The 8,416-nt window shown below is 41.6% G+C and overlaps 1 long non-coding RNA gene across 1 annotated transcript in view; it reads right to left on the bottom strand.

Annotated features, from left to right (window-relative positions):
* Positions 1–4,158: 4,158 nt before the first annotated feature.
* LOC126069163 (uncharacterized) overlaps positions 4,159–8,416 on the bottom strand; it is a 79,839-nt gene continuing 75,581 nt past the window's right edge. Inside the window, exon 4 of the long non-coding RNA XR_007515855.1 lies at positions 4,159–8,361. This is a non-coding gene — a long non-coding RNA (uncharacterized LOC126069163). The remainder of the gene's footprint in view (positions 8,362–8,416) is intronic.

Here is an 8,416-nt window from a genome sequence, read left to right as displayed (position 1 = left end):
TAGGCTAGACAAAGAAATAAAAGGTATCCGGATTGGCAAGGAAGAAGTAAAGTTATCACTATTTGCAGATGACATGATTATATACACAGAAAACCCTAAGGAATCCTCCAGAAAACTACTGAAACTAATAGAAGAGTTTGGCAGAGTCTCAGGTTATAAAATAAACATACAAAAATCACTTGGATTCCTCTACATCAACAAAAAGAACACCGAAGAGGAAATAACCAAATCAATACCATTCACAGTAGCCCCCAAGAAGATAAAATACTTAGGAATAAATCTTACCAAGGATGTAAAAGACCTATACAAAGAAAACTACAAAGCTCTACTACAAGAAATTCAAAAGGACATACTTAAGTGGAAAAACATACCTTGCTCATGGATAGGAAGACTTAACATAGTAAAAATGTCTATTCTACCAAAAGCCATCTATACATATAACGCACTTCCGATCCAAATTCCAATGTCATATTTTAAGGGGATAGAGAAACAAATCACCAATTTCATATGGAAGGGAAAGAAGCCCCGGATAAGCAAAGCACTACTGAAAAAGAAGAAGAAAGTGGGAGGCCTCACCTTACCTGACTTCAGAACCTATTATACAGCCACAGTAGTCAAAACAGCCTGGTATTGGTACAACAACAGACACATAGACCAATGGAACAGAATTGAGAACCCAGACATAGATCCATCCACGTATGAGCAGCTGATATTTGACAAAGGACCAGTGTCAATTAACTGGGGAAAAGATAGCCTTTTTAACAAATGGTGCTGGCATAACTGGATATCCATTTGCAAAAAAATGAAACAGGACCCATACCTCACACCATGCACAAAAACTAACTCCAAGTGGATCAAAGACCTAAACATAAAGACTAAAACGATAAAGATCACGGAAGAAAAAATTGGGACAACCCTAGGAGCCCTAATACAAGGTATAAACAGAATACAAAACATTACCAAAAATGATGAAGAGAAACCTGATAACTGGGAGCTCCTAAAAATCAAACACCTATGCTCATCTAAAGACTTCACCAAAAGAGTAAAAAGACCACCTACAGATTGGGAAAGAATTTTCAGCTATGACATCTCCGACCAGCGCCTGATCTCTAAAATCTACATGATTCTGTCAAAACTCAACCACAAAAAGACAAACAACCCAATCAAGAAGTGGGCAAAGGATATGAACACACATTTCTCTAAAGAAGATATTCAGGCAGCCAACAGATACATGAGAAAATGCTCTCGATCATTAGCCATTAGAGAAATGCAAATTATAACTACGATGAGATTCCATCTCACACCAACTAGACTGGCATTAATCCAAAAAACACAAAATAATAAATGTTGGAGAGGCTGCGGAGAGATTGGAACTCTCATACACTGCTGGTGGGAATGTAAAATGGTACAACCACTTTGGAAATCTATCTGGCGTTTTCTTAAACAGTTAGAAATAGAACTACCATACAACCCAGAAATCCCACTCCTAGGAGTATACCCTAGAGATACAAGAGCCTTCATACAAACAGATATATGCACACCCATGTTTATTGCAGCTCTGTTTACAATAGCAAAAAGTTGGAAGCAACCAAGGTGTCCATCAACGGATGAATGGGTAAATAAATTGTGGTATATTCACACAATGGAATACTCCGCATCGATAAAGAACAGTGACGAATCTCTGAAACATTTCATAACATGGAGGAACCTGGAAGGCATTATGCTGAGCGAAATTAGTCAGAGGCAAAAGGACAAATATCGTATAAGACCACTATTATAAGATCTTGAGAAATAGTAAACCTGAGAAGAACACATACTTTTGTGGTTACGAGGCGGGGAGGGAGGGAGGGTGGGAGAGGGTTTTTTATTGATTAATCAGTAGATAAGAACTGCTTTAGGTGAAGGGAAAGACAACACTCAATACATGGAAGGTCAGCTCAATTGGACTGGACCAAAAGCAAAGAAGTTTCTGGGATAAAATGAATGCTTCAAAGCTCAGCGGAGCAAGCGCGGGGGTCTGGGGAACATGGTTTGAGGGGACTTCTAAGTCAATTGGCAAAATAATTCTATTATGAAATCATTCTGCATCCCACTTTGAAATGTGGCGTCTGGGGTCTTAAATGCTAACAAGCGACCATCTAAGATGCAGCAATTGGTCTCAACCCACCTGGAGCAAAGGAAAATGAAGAACACCAAGCCCACACGGCAACTAAGAGCCCAAGAGACAGAAAGGGCCACATGAACCAGAGACCTACATCATCCTGAGACCAGAAGAACTAGTTGGTGCCCGGCCACAATCGATGACTGCCCTGACAGGGAGCACAGCAGAGGACCCCTGAGGGAGCAGGAGATCAGTGGGATACAGACCCCAAATTCTCATAAAAAGACCAAACTTAATGGTCTGACTGAGACTGGGGGAATCCCGGCGGCCATGCTCTCCAGACCTTCTGTTGACACAGGACAGGAACCATCCCCGAAGACAACTCATCAGAAATGAAAGGGACTGGTCAGCGGGTGGGATAGAGATGCTGATGAAGAGTGAGCTAATTATATCAGGTGGACACTTGAGATTGTTTTGGCAACTCTTGTCTGGAGGGGGGATGGGAGGATAGAGAGAGAGGGAAGCCGGCAAAATTGTCAAGAAAGGAGAGACTGAAAGGGCTGACTCAAGACGGGGAGAGTAAGTGGGAGTAGGGAGTGAGATGTATGTAAACTTATATGTGACAGACTGATTGGATTTGTAAACGTTCACTTGAAGCTTAATAAAAGTTATTAAAAAAAAAACACATTGAGACACCATCTCACCATGGCATTACTGGCACAAATCAATAAAACAGGAAATAACAAATGTTAGAGAGGCTGTAGGGAGATCGGCACTCTTATGCACTACTGGTGGAAATGCAAAATGATACACCCATTTTGGAAAATGATATGGCCCTTCCTTTTAGAAAGCTAGAAATAGAAATACCATATGATCAAGCAATCCCACTTCTAGAAATATATCCTGGAGAAATAAGAGTCATCACATGAATACGCATATGCACACCCATGTTCACTGCAGCATTGTTCACAATGGCAAAAAGATGGAAACAACCTAGATGCCCATCAACAGATGAATGGATAAACAAACTGTGGTGCATACACACAATGGAGTATTATAGAACGATAAAGAACAATGACGAATCTGTGAAGCATCTCATAACATGGATGAATCTGGAGGGCACTATGCTGAGTGAAATAAGTCAATCACAAAAGGGCAAATATTGTATGAGACCACTACTGTAAAAACTCATGAAAAGGTTTACACACAAAAAGAAACAATCTTTGATGGTTACGAGGGAGGGAAGAGGTGGGGATGGAAAAACACTTAATAGACAATAGATAAGTGGTAGCTTTGGTGCAGGCTAAGATAGTGCACAATACTGGGGAAGACAGAACAACCTGTATGAGGCAAGGTCATGATAGCTCCACAGACACATCCAAACTCCCTGAGGGACCGAATTGCTGGGCTGAGGGCTGTGGAGACCATGGTCTCGGGGAACATTTAGCTCAACTGGAAAAACATAGTTTATAAAGAAAATGTTCTACATTCTACTTTGGTGAGTAACGTCTGGGGTCTTAAAAGCCTGTGAGTGGCCACTTAGGATACTCCACTGGTCTCACCCCTTCAGGAGCAAGGAGGAACGAAGAAAATGAAAGATAAAAGGGAAAGATTAGTCCAAAGGACTAATGGACCACATCTACCATGGCCTCCACCAGTCTAAGTTCAGTAAAACTAGATGGTGCCAGGTTACCACCACTGACTGCTCTGACAGGATCACAACAGGAGGTTCCGGACAGAGCTGGAGAAAAATGTAGAACAAAATTCTAACTCAGAAAGAAAGAGCAGACTTGCTGGCCTGACAGAGACTGGAGAAATCCTGAGAGGGTGGCCCCCGGACAGTCTTTCAGCTCAGTAATGAGGTCGCTCCTGAGTTTCACCCTTCAGCCAAAGATTGAAGAGGCCCATGGAACAAAACTAGACTAAAGGGACACACCGGCCCTGGGGCAGGTACTGGAAGGCAGGAGGGAACAGGAAAGCTGGTAATAGGGAACCCAGGGTTGAGAAGGGAGAGTGTTGACACGTCATGGGGTTGTTAACCGATGTCATACAACAATGTCTGTACTAACTCTTCAGTGAGAAATTAGTTTGTTCTGTAAATCTTCATCTAAAATACAATAATAATAATAAAGTGAATATGAACACAATATCCACTTCCCAAAATTGTTGGGATTCACTGAATTAACAAATATGAAGCTGTCTGGCTTCACAGTGTCTGCTTTTACACAGATCTCTTCAGCACATCAAAGAACTCTGGGTCATCCATAAAAGGGACTCTTTCAGCTTGTGTTCATAAAAATCATTTCCTGAATTATTTTTCTATATCTTTTGTACTAGCTTTGTCTTGTGGTTCTTCTATTAACCAACTGTTGAGGTCTTCTCTCTGAGTCTTTCTGCTGCTCGAAAGCCCCTTCTCAGGCTCAGGTTGCATTTCCTTCCTTGGCTGATGACCCTAATAACCTTAGTCTGTTCCCCTTTCTCTCTCCCTCTCTCTCCCTCTCTCTCCCCTTCTCTGCCTCTCTCTCCTACTTTCATGCTTAGAGTTTTACTGCCTTCCCTCCAAGTATAGCCACAAATGCTGCAGTTACCTCCTTCCTCAAATACTGGCTCTTCTATCTTTAAGAGTTTTACTGAAGAACATGCTGGAAAATAGAGAGAAGGTGTAAAACATAACAGACCTAGGGGAGTATCAGTGGGTTCAGAGCACAGAGTTCTCACCATTTCTATTGTCTATCATTCCAAACTCCTTTCCAAGTTGGGTCTTTGCTCCAGTCGGTAGAGCTTTTCCCCAGCTACCCCCACCCCTAATTTCTTTCTTTTCTTTTTTTTTAATTCTATTTATTTTGTTGTTGCTGTTGAGAATATACACAGCAAAACATAACACCAATTCAACTGTTTCTACATGTACAATTCAGTGACAATGATTACATTATTTGAGTTGTGGAACCATTCTCACCCTCCTTTCACCCCCGATTTCTTGACTGCTACCTGAGAGTATATCCTATTCCCTTTGAAGGCCCTCTTCTGAGCCCGAAGATGCAACCAGTGCAGTAGCCTAAATGTCACTTTCTCCAGTGGGCAGCAGGTGTCTCTGGGGCAATTCGGAAAGGGTGACCCCTTGTTCACTAAGCATCTAGGTACTTTATTCCCCATACTGCACTTCACGGTCTATGGTTCCTCTCCTGCTTAGCTTTTCTAGTTTATAATACAATTTATCCTAATTTCCAGCTTTCAATCTCCCTGCTTCATTTCTGTGTTCTACCTAGTGTTCTCCCACAATTCAGCAGAGGCGTGGCCATTTCAAAGACCTAGGTATGCCCTTTAGCCTTAGTCATACCTCCAACTATTCTAGCATGAAAGAACAGTAATGTACACTGTCTCCTGGAAGTGGAATAGAATCAATCACAGATAATTCTAATACATCCCCTAGACACAGCCATGTACATGACCTGAGCTGGTCTCACTGCAACCATCACCATGGAAACCAGAAAAAGTATGTATTTTGAGCAGCCTGAGGTCAAGTTCCTGTGGCACAAATTTTTCCACATTGAATGATGCAAGTGAAAGTAACTCAAGTAAAAGTGATGCAGACTAAGTCGTAGATGGACCTGCTTCTCCCCAGCCAGCCATCAAAGGTCACCCTGAGGTTTCTCAACTTTCCACACTACCACCAACTGACCGAGAGTTACCACAAACTTCCTGAGTGTCACTACCCAACTGACAAACTTTCCAAAGAGAAATAGCACGGGTTACCCTGCTGGTATTCGAAATACTAGTGGCATAGCTACCAGCATCATAGTAACATGCAAGGTCACCACAGTACAACAAACTGACAGACAGATAAAGATTTATCGGCTTGTAATATTGTTAAAAATTTTAGGGGTTCACATGTAGGCCAAAAGGTGGTAAATAAATCTGATAAAAATTCATTGGCCTGCCATATTAGTAAAGTTTTAATGGGGGAGGTGGAAGGTCTTGGAACGTACTGTGACATTTTCTAAAGTAAAGGACAAGTTATTGTACCTTGTACCTCTTACCACCAAGAGATAGGAACACCACTTATTTGGTCCTAATAGTACAGTCACAAAGCAGACCCGTAGGGCTCTGGAGCAAAATCATGCCTTCCATGGTAAAGGAATAGTCTCTGTTCAAGCAGGTCCAGAAAAATATGAATCAGCTATATTAATAGGTGCCCTAGATCTCCATGTCACCTAACTTTGTTGCATTAATGCCTCTTCTTCAACTCACAACAATGGCCTCATGAGGGGGAGTGGAATTGATCTCTATAACCAACTGACAGTGGAGGAAAGTATGTGGGCCTGATTCATAAACAAGTCAGCACAGTATGTTGGCACTAGCCAGAAATGTACTACTGCCATATTATAACTGCATCCAAGTCTACAAAACGGTAGGATTAGGTATAAGGAAGAGGTATATAGATGGACCTATAAGAATGGGCACAAAGCATGTAGATATTTAGATCTCAAGTTAACAATCAGGTAGGCAAGATCTCAGCCACTGTCTCTCCTCAGCCACTCCAGTACTTGCACAACATGCTCATGGAAAAAGAATGCTTTCAAAGGAAAAAAAAAATGATGCCTATGTATGGGCCCAAGAACACGGTCTCCTTCTCAACTAGGTTAATTGTTCTGCAACTGCTAAATGTCCCAAACTTTCAGCAATAGAGACCAACAGTGAGTCTTTAACATGGTACCATTACTTAGGAGGTCAGTCAGACATGTAGTGGCAGGTCACTTACATTAGATTCCTTCCAATTTGGGGAGAACAACAACTCATCTTTATCTAAATTGATACATACTGTAGGTAAGTGCCTTCTCTGTCTGCATAACCTCCATCATCCAAAGGGTTAGAAAATGCCTAATCCATTGACATAGTATTATATGTCTGATATGAAAGGATCCATTTTACAGAAAAGGAGGTGCAACAATTGGCTTATGAACATGAAATTCCCTGAACTTACCATGTATCCCAGCACCTAGAATCAGCAAGCCTGAAAGAATGGTGAAATGACCTGTTGAAGATTTAGCACCAGCTCATACATAACATCTTATGATGCAGCATAACCATTAAACCAATAACCAATATATGATGCCGTTCCTGAATAACTATAAAACTGAGGTCCAGGAAACAAATGGTAGTAGTAGTAGTAGTAGTAGCAGTAGCAGTAGCAATACTAGTAGCAGTAGCAGTAGTAGTAGGAGTGGCCCCTCTGACTATCACTCCAGTGAGCCACTTGTGGAATTTGTGCTTCCCCATTGCTGTAAACCTAGGCTATGCTGGGTTTGAGATACTGGTTCCAAGATGAGGGGGATAATTCCACCTATGGACACAGTAAGTGCTCCAATGAACCAAAAGCTGCAATTACCAACTTTAGCCTCCTAATGCCAATGGAACAATAGGCAAAGAAAGGAAATATTGTACTGACAGAGGGAATCACCCTAATTTCTGCAGGAGTTAGAGTTGCCATTAAACACATGAACGGGGGGAGTATGTCTAATACTCAGGAGATTTACTGATGTATGTCTTGGTTCATCTATTCCTAGTGATAATTACGAACATCTGATTGCAGCAACCATGACCCAACAAGGCAAAGGCAACTGAATGCTCAAACCCCTCTGGGATAAAGGTCTGGGTCGCCCCATCAGGCAAGCAACCTAAATTGGCCCAAGTGCTAGATGATAGTGAGGAAAACATAAAACTAGTGGTTGTAGAGCGATATCATTAATATAGATTAGGCTCCTGGAACCAGATACAGTAGCAGGAACTCCATTTTGGCTTACTAATCTTCTTTAAGTCTTTTTTAAGAGAGTTAACCCTGGTCACCAATTTGAAGGACTGATTCCTAACCCAGGAAAGGAATAAGGACAAGTTTTTCTCACAAAAAATAGAGGCTCCAAATTTTAATATCAAGCGGTGAATTGTATCAGCCTGAATTTATGTCCTTCCTCAGTTCACTCAGTCCCATCTTCCTGTCAGGTACTTGGAAATTTGCTCAAAGGAGGGCCCTGACTGGCACCACTATCACCTCATCTCCTAATACCACCAACTCTCGTGGCCTTTCTAGGCTGAAAGTCAGGGTCCTGTAGATCCTTCTTTATGCCAGTTTCAATGAAAACGACAGCAGATTCAATACAAGCTCTGACCCTATCAGATTTATAGAAACTGGCTTTTTCCACTTCTTCCAGCCTCAAGTGAAGTGCCATTCCATAGGCCATGGGATCCAGCTTTCCAGTAATTACCTGAAGGAATGAGGTAACAACATGTAAGTTCAAGGAAGTAAATAGGCTGAACCAA

The sequence above is a fragment of the Elephas maximus genome, chromosome X, assembly GCF_024166365.1.
Source record: "Elephas maximus indicus isolate mEleMax1 chromosome X, mEleMax1 primary haplotype, whole genome shotgun sequence".
NCBI classification, from domain to species: domain Eukaryota; kingdom Metazoa; phylum Chordata; class Mammalia; order Proboscidea; family Elephantidae; genus Elephas; species Elephas maximus.
The sequence above is the reverse complement of the archived record's forward strand: the minus strand, read 5'-3'. Positions and strand labels throughout refer to the sequence as shown.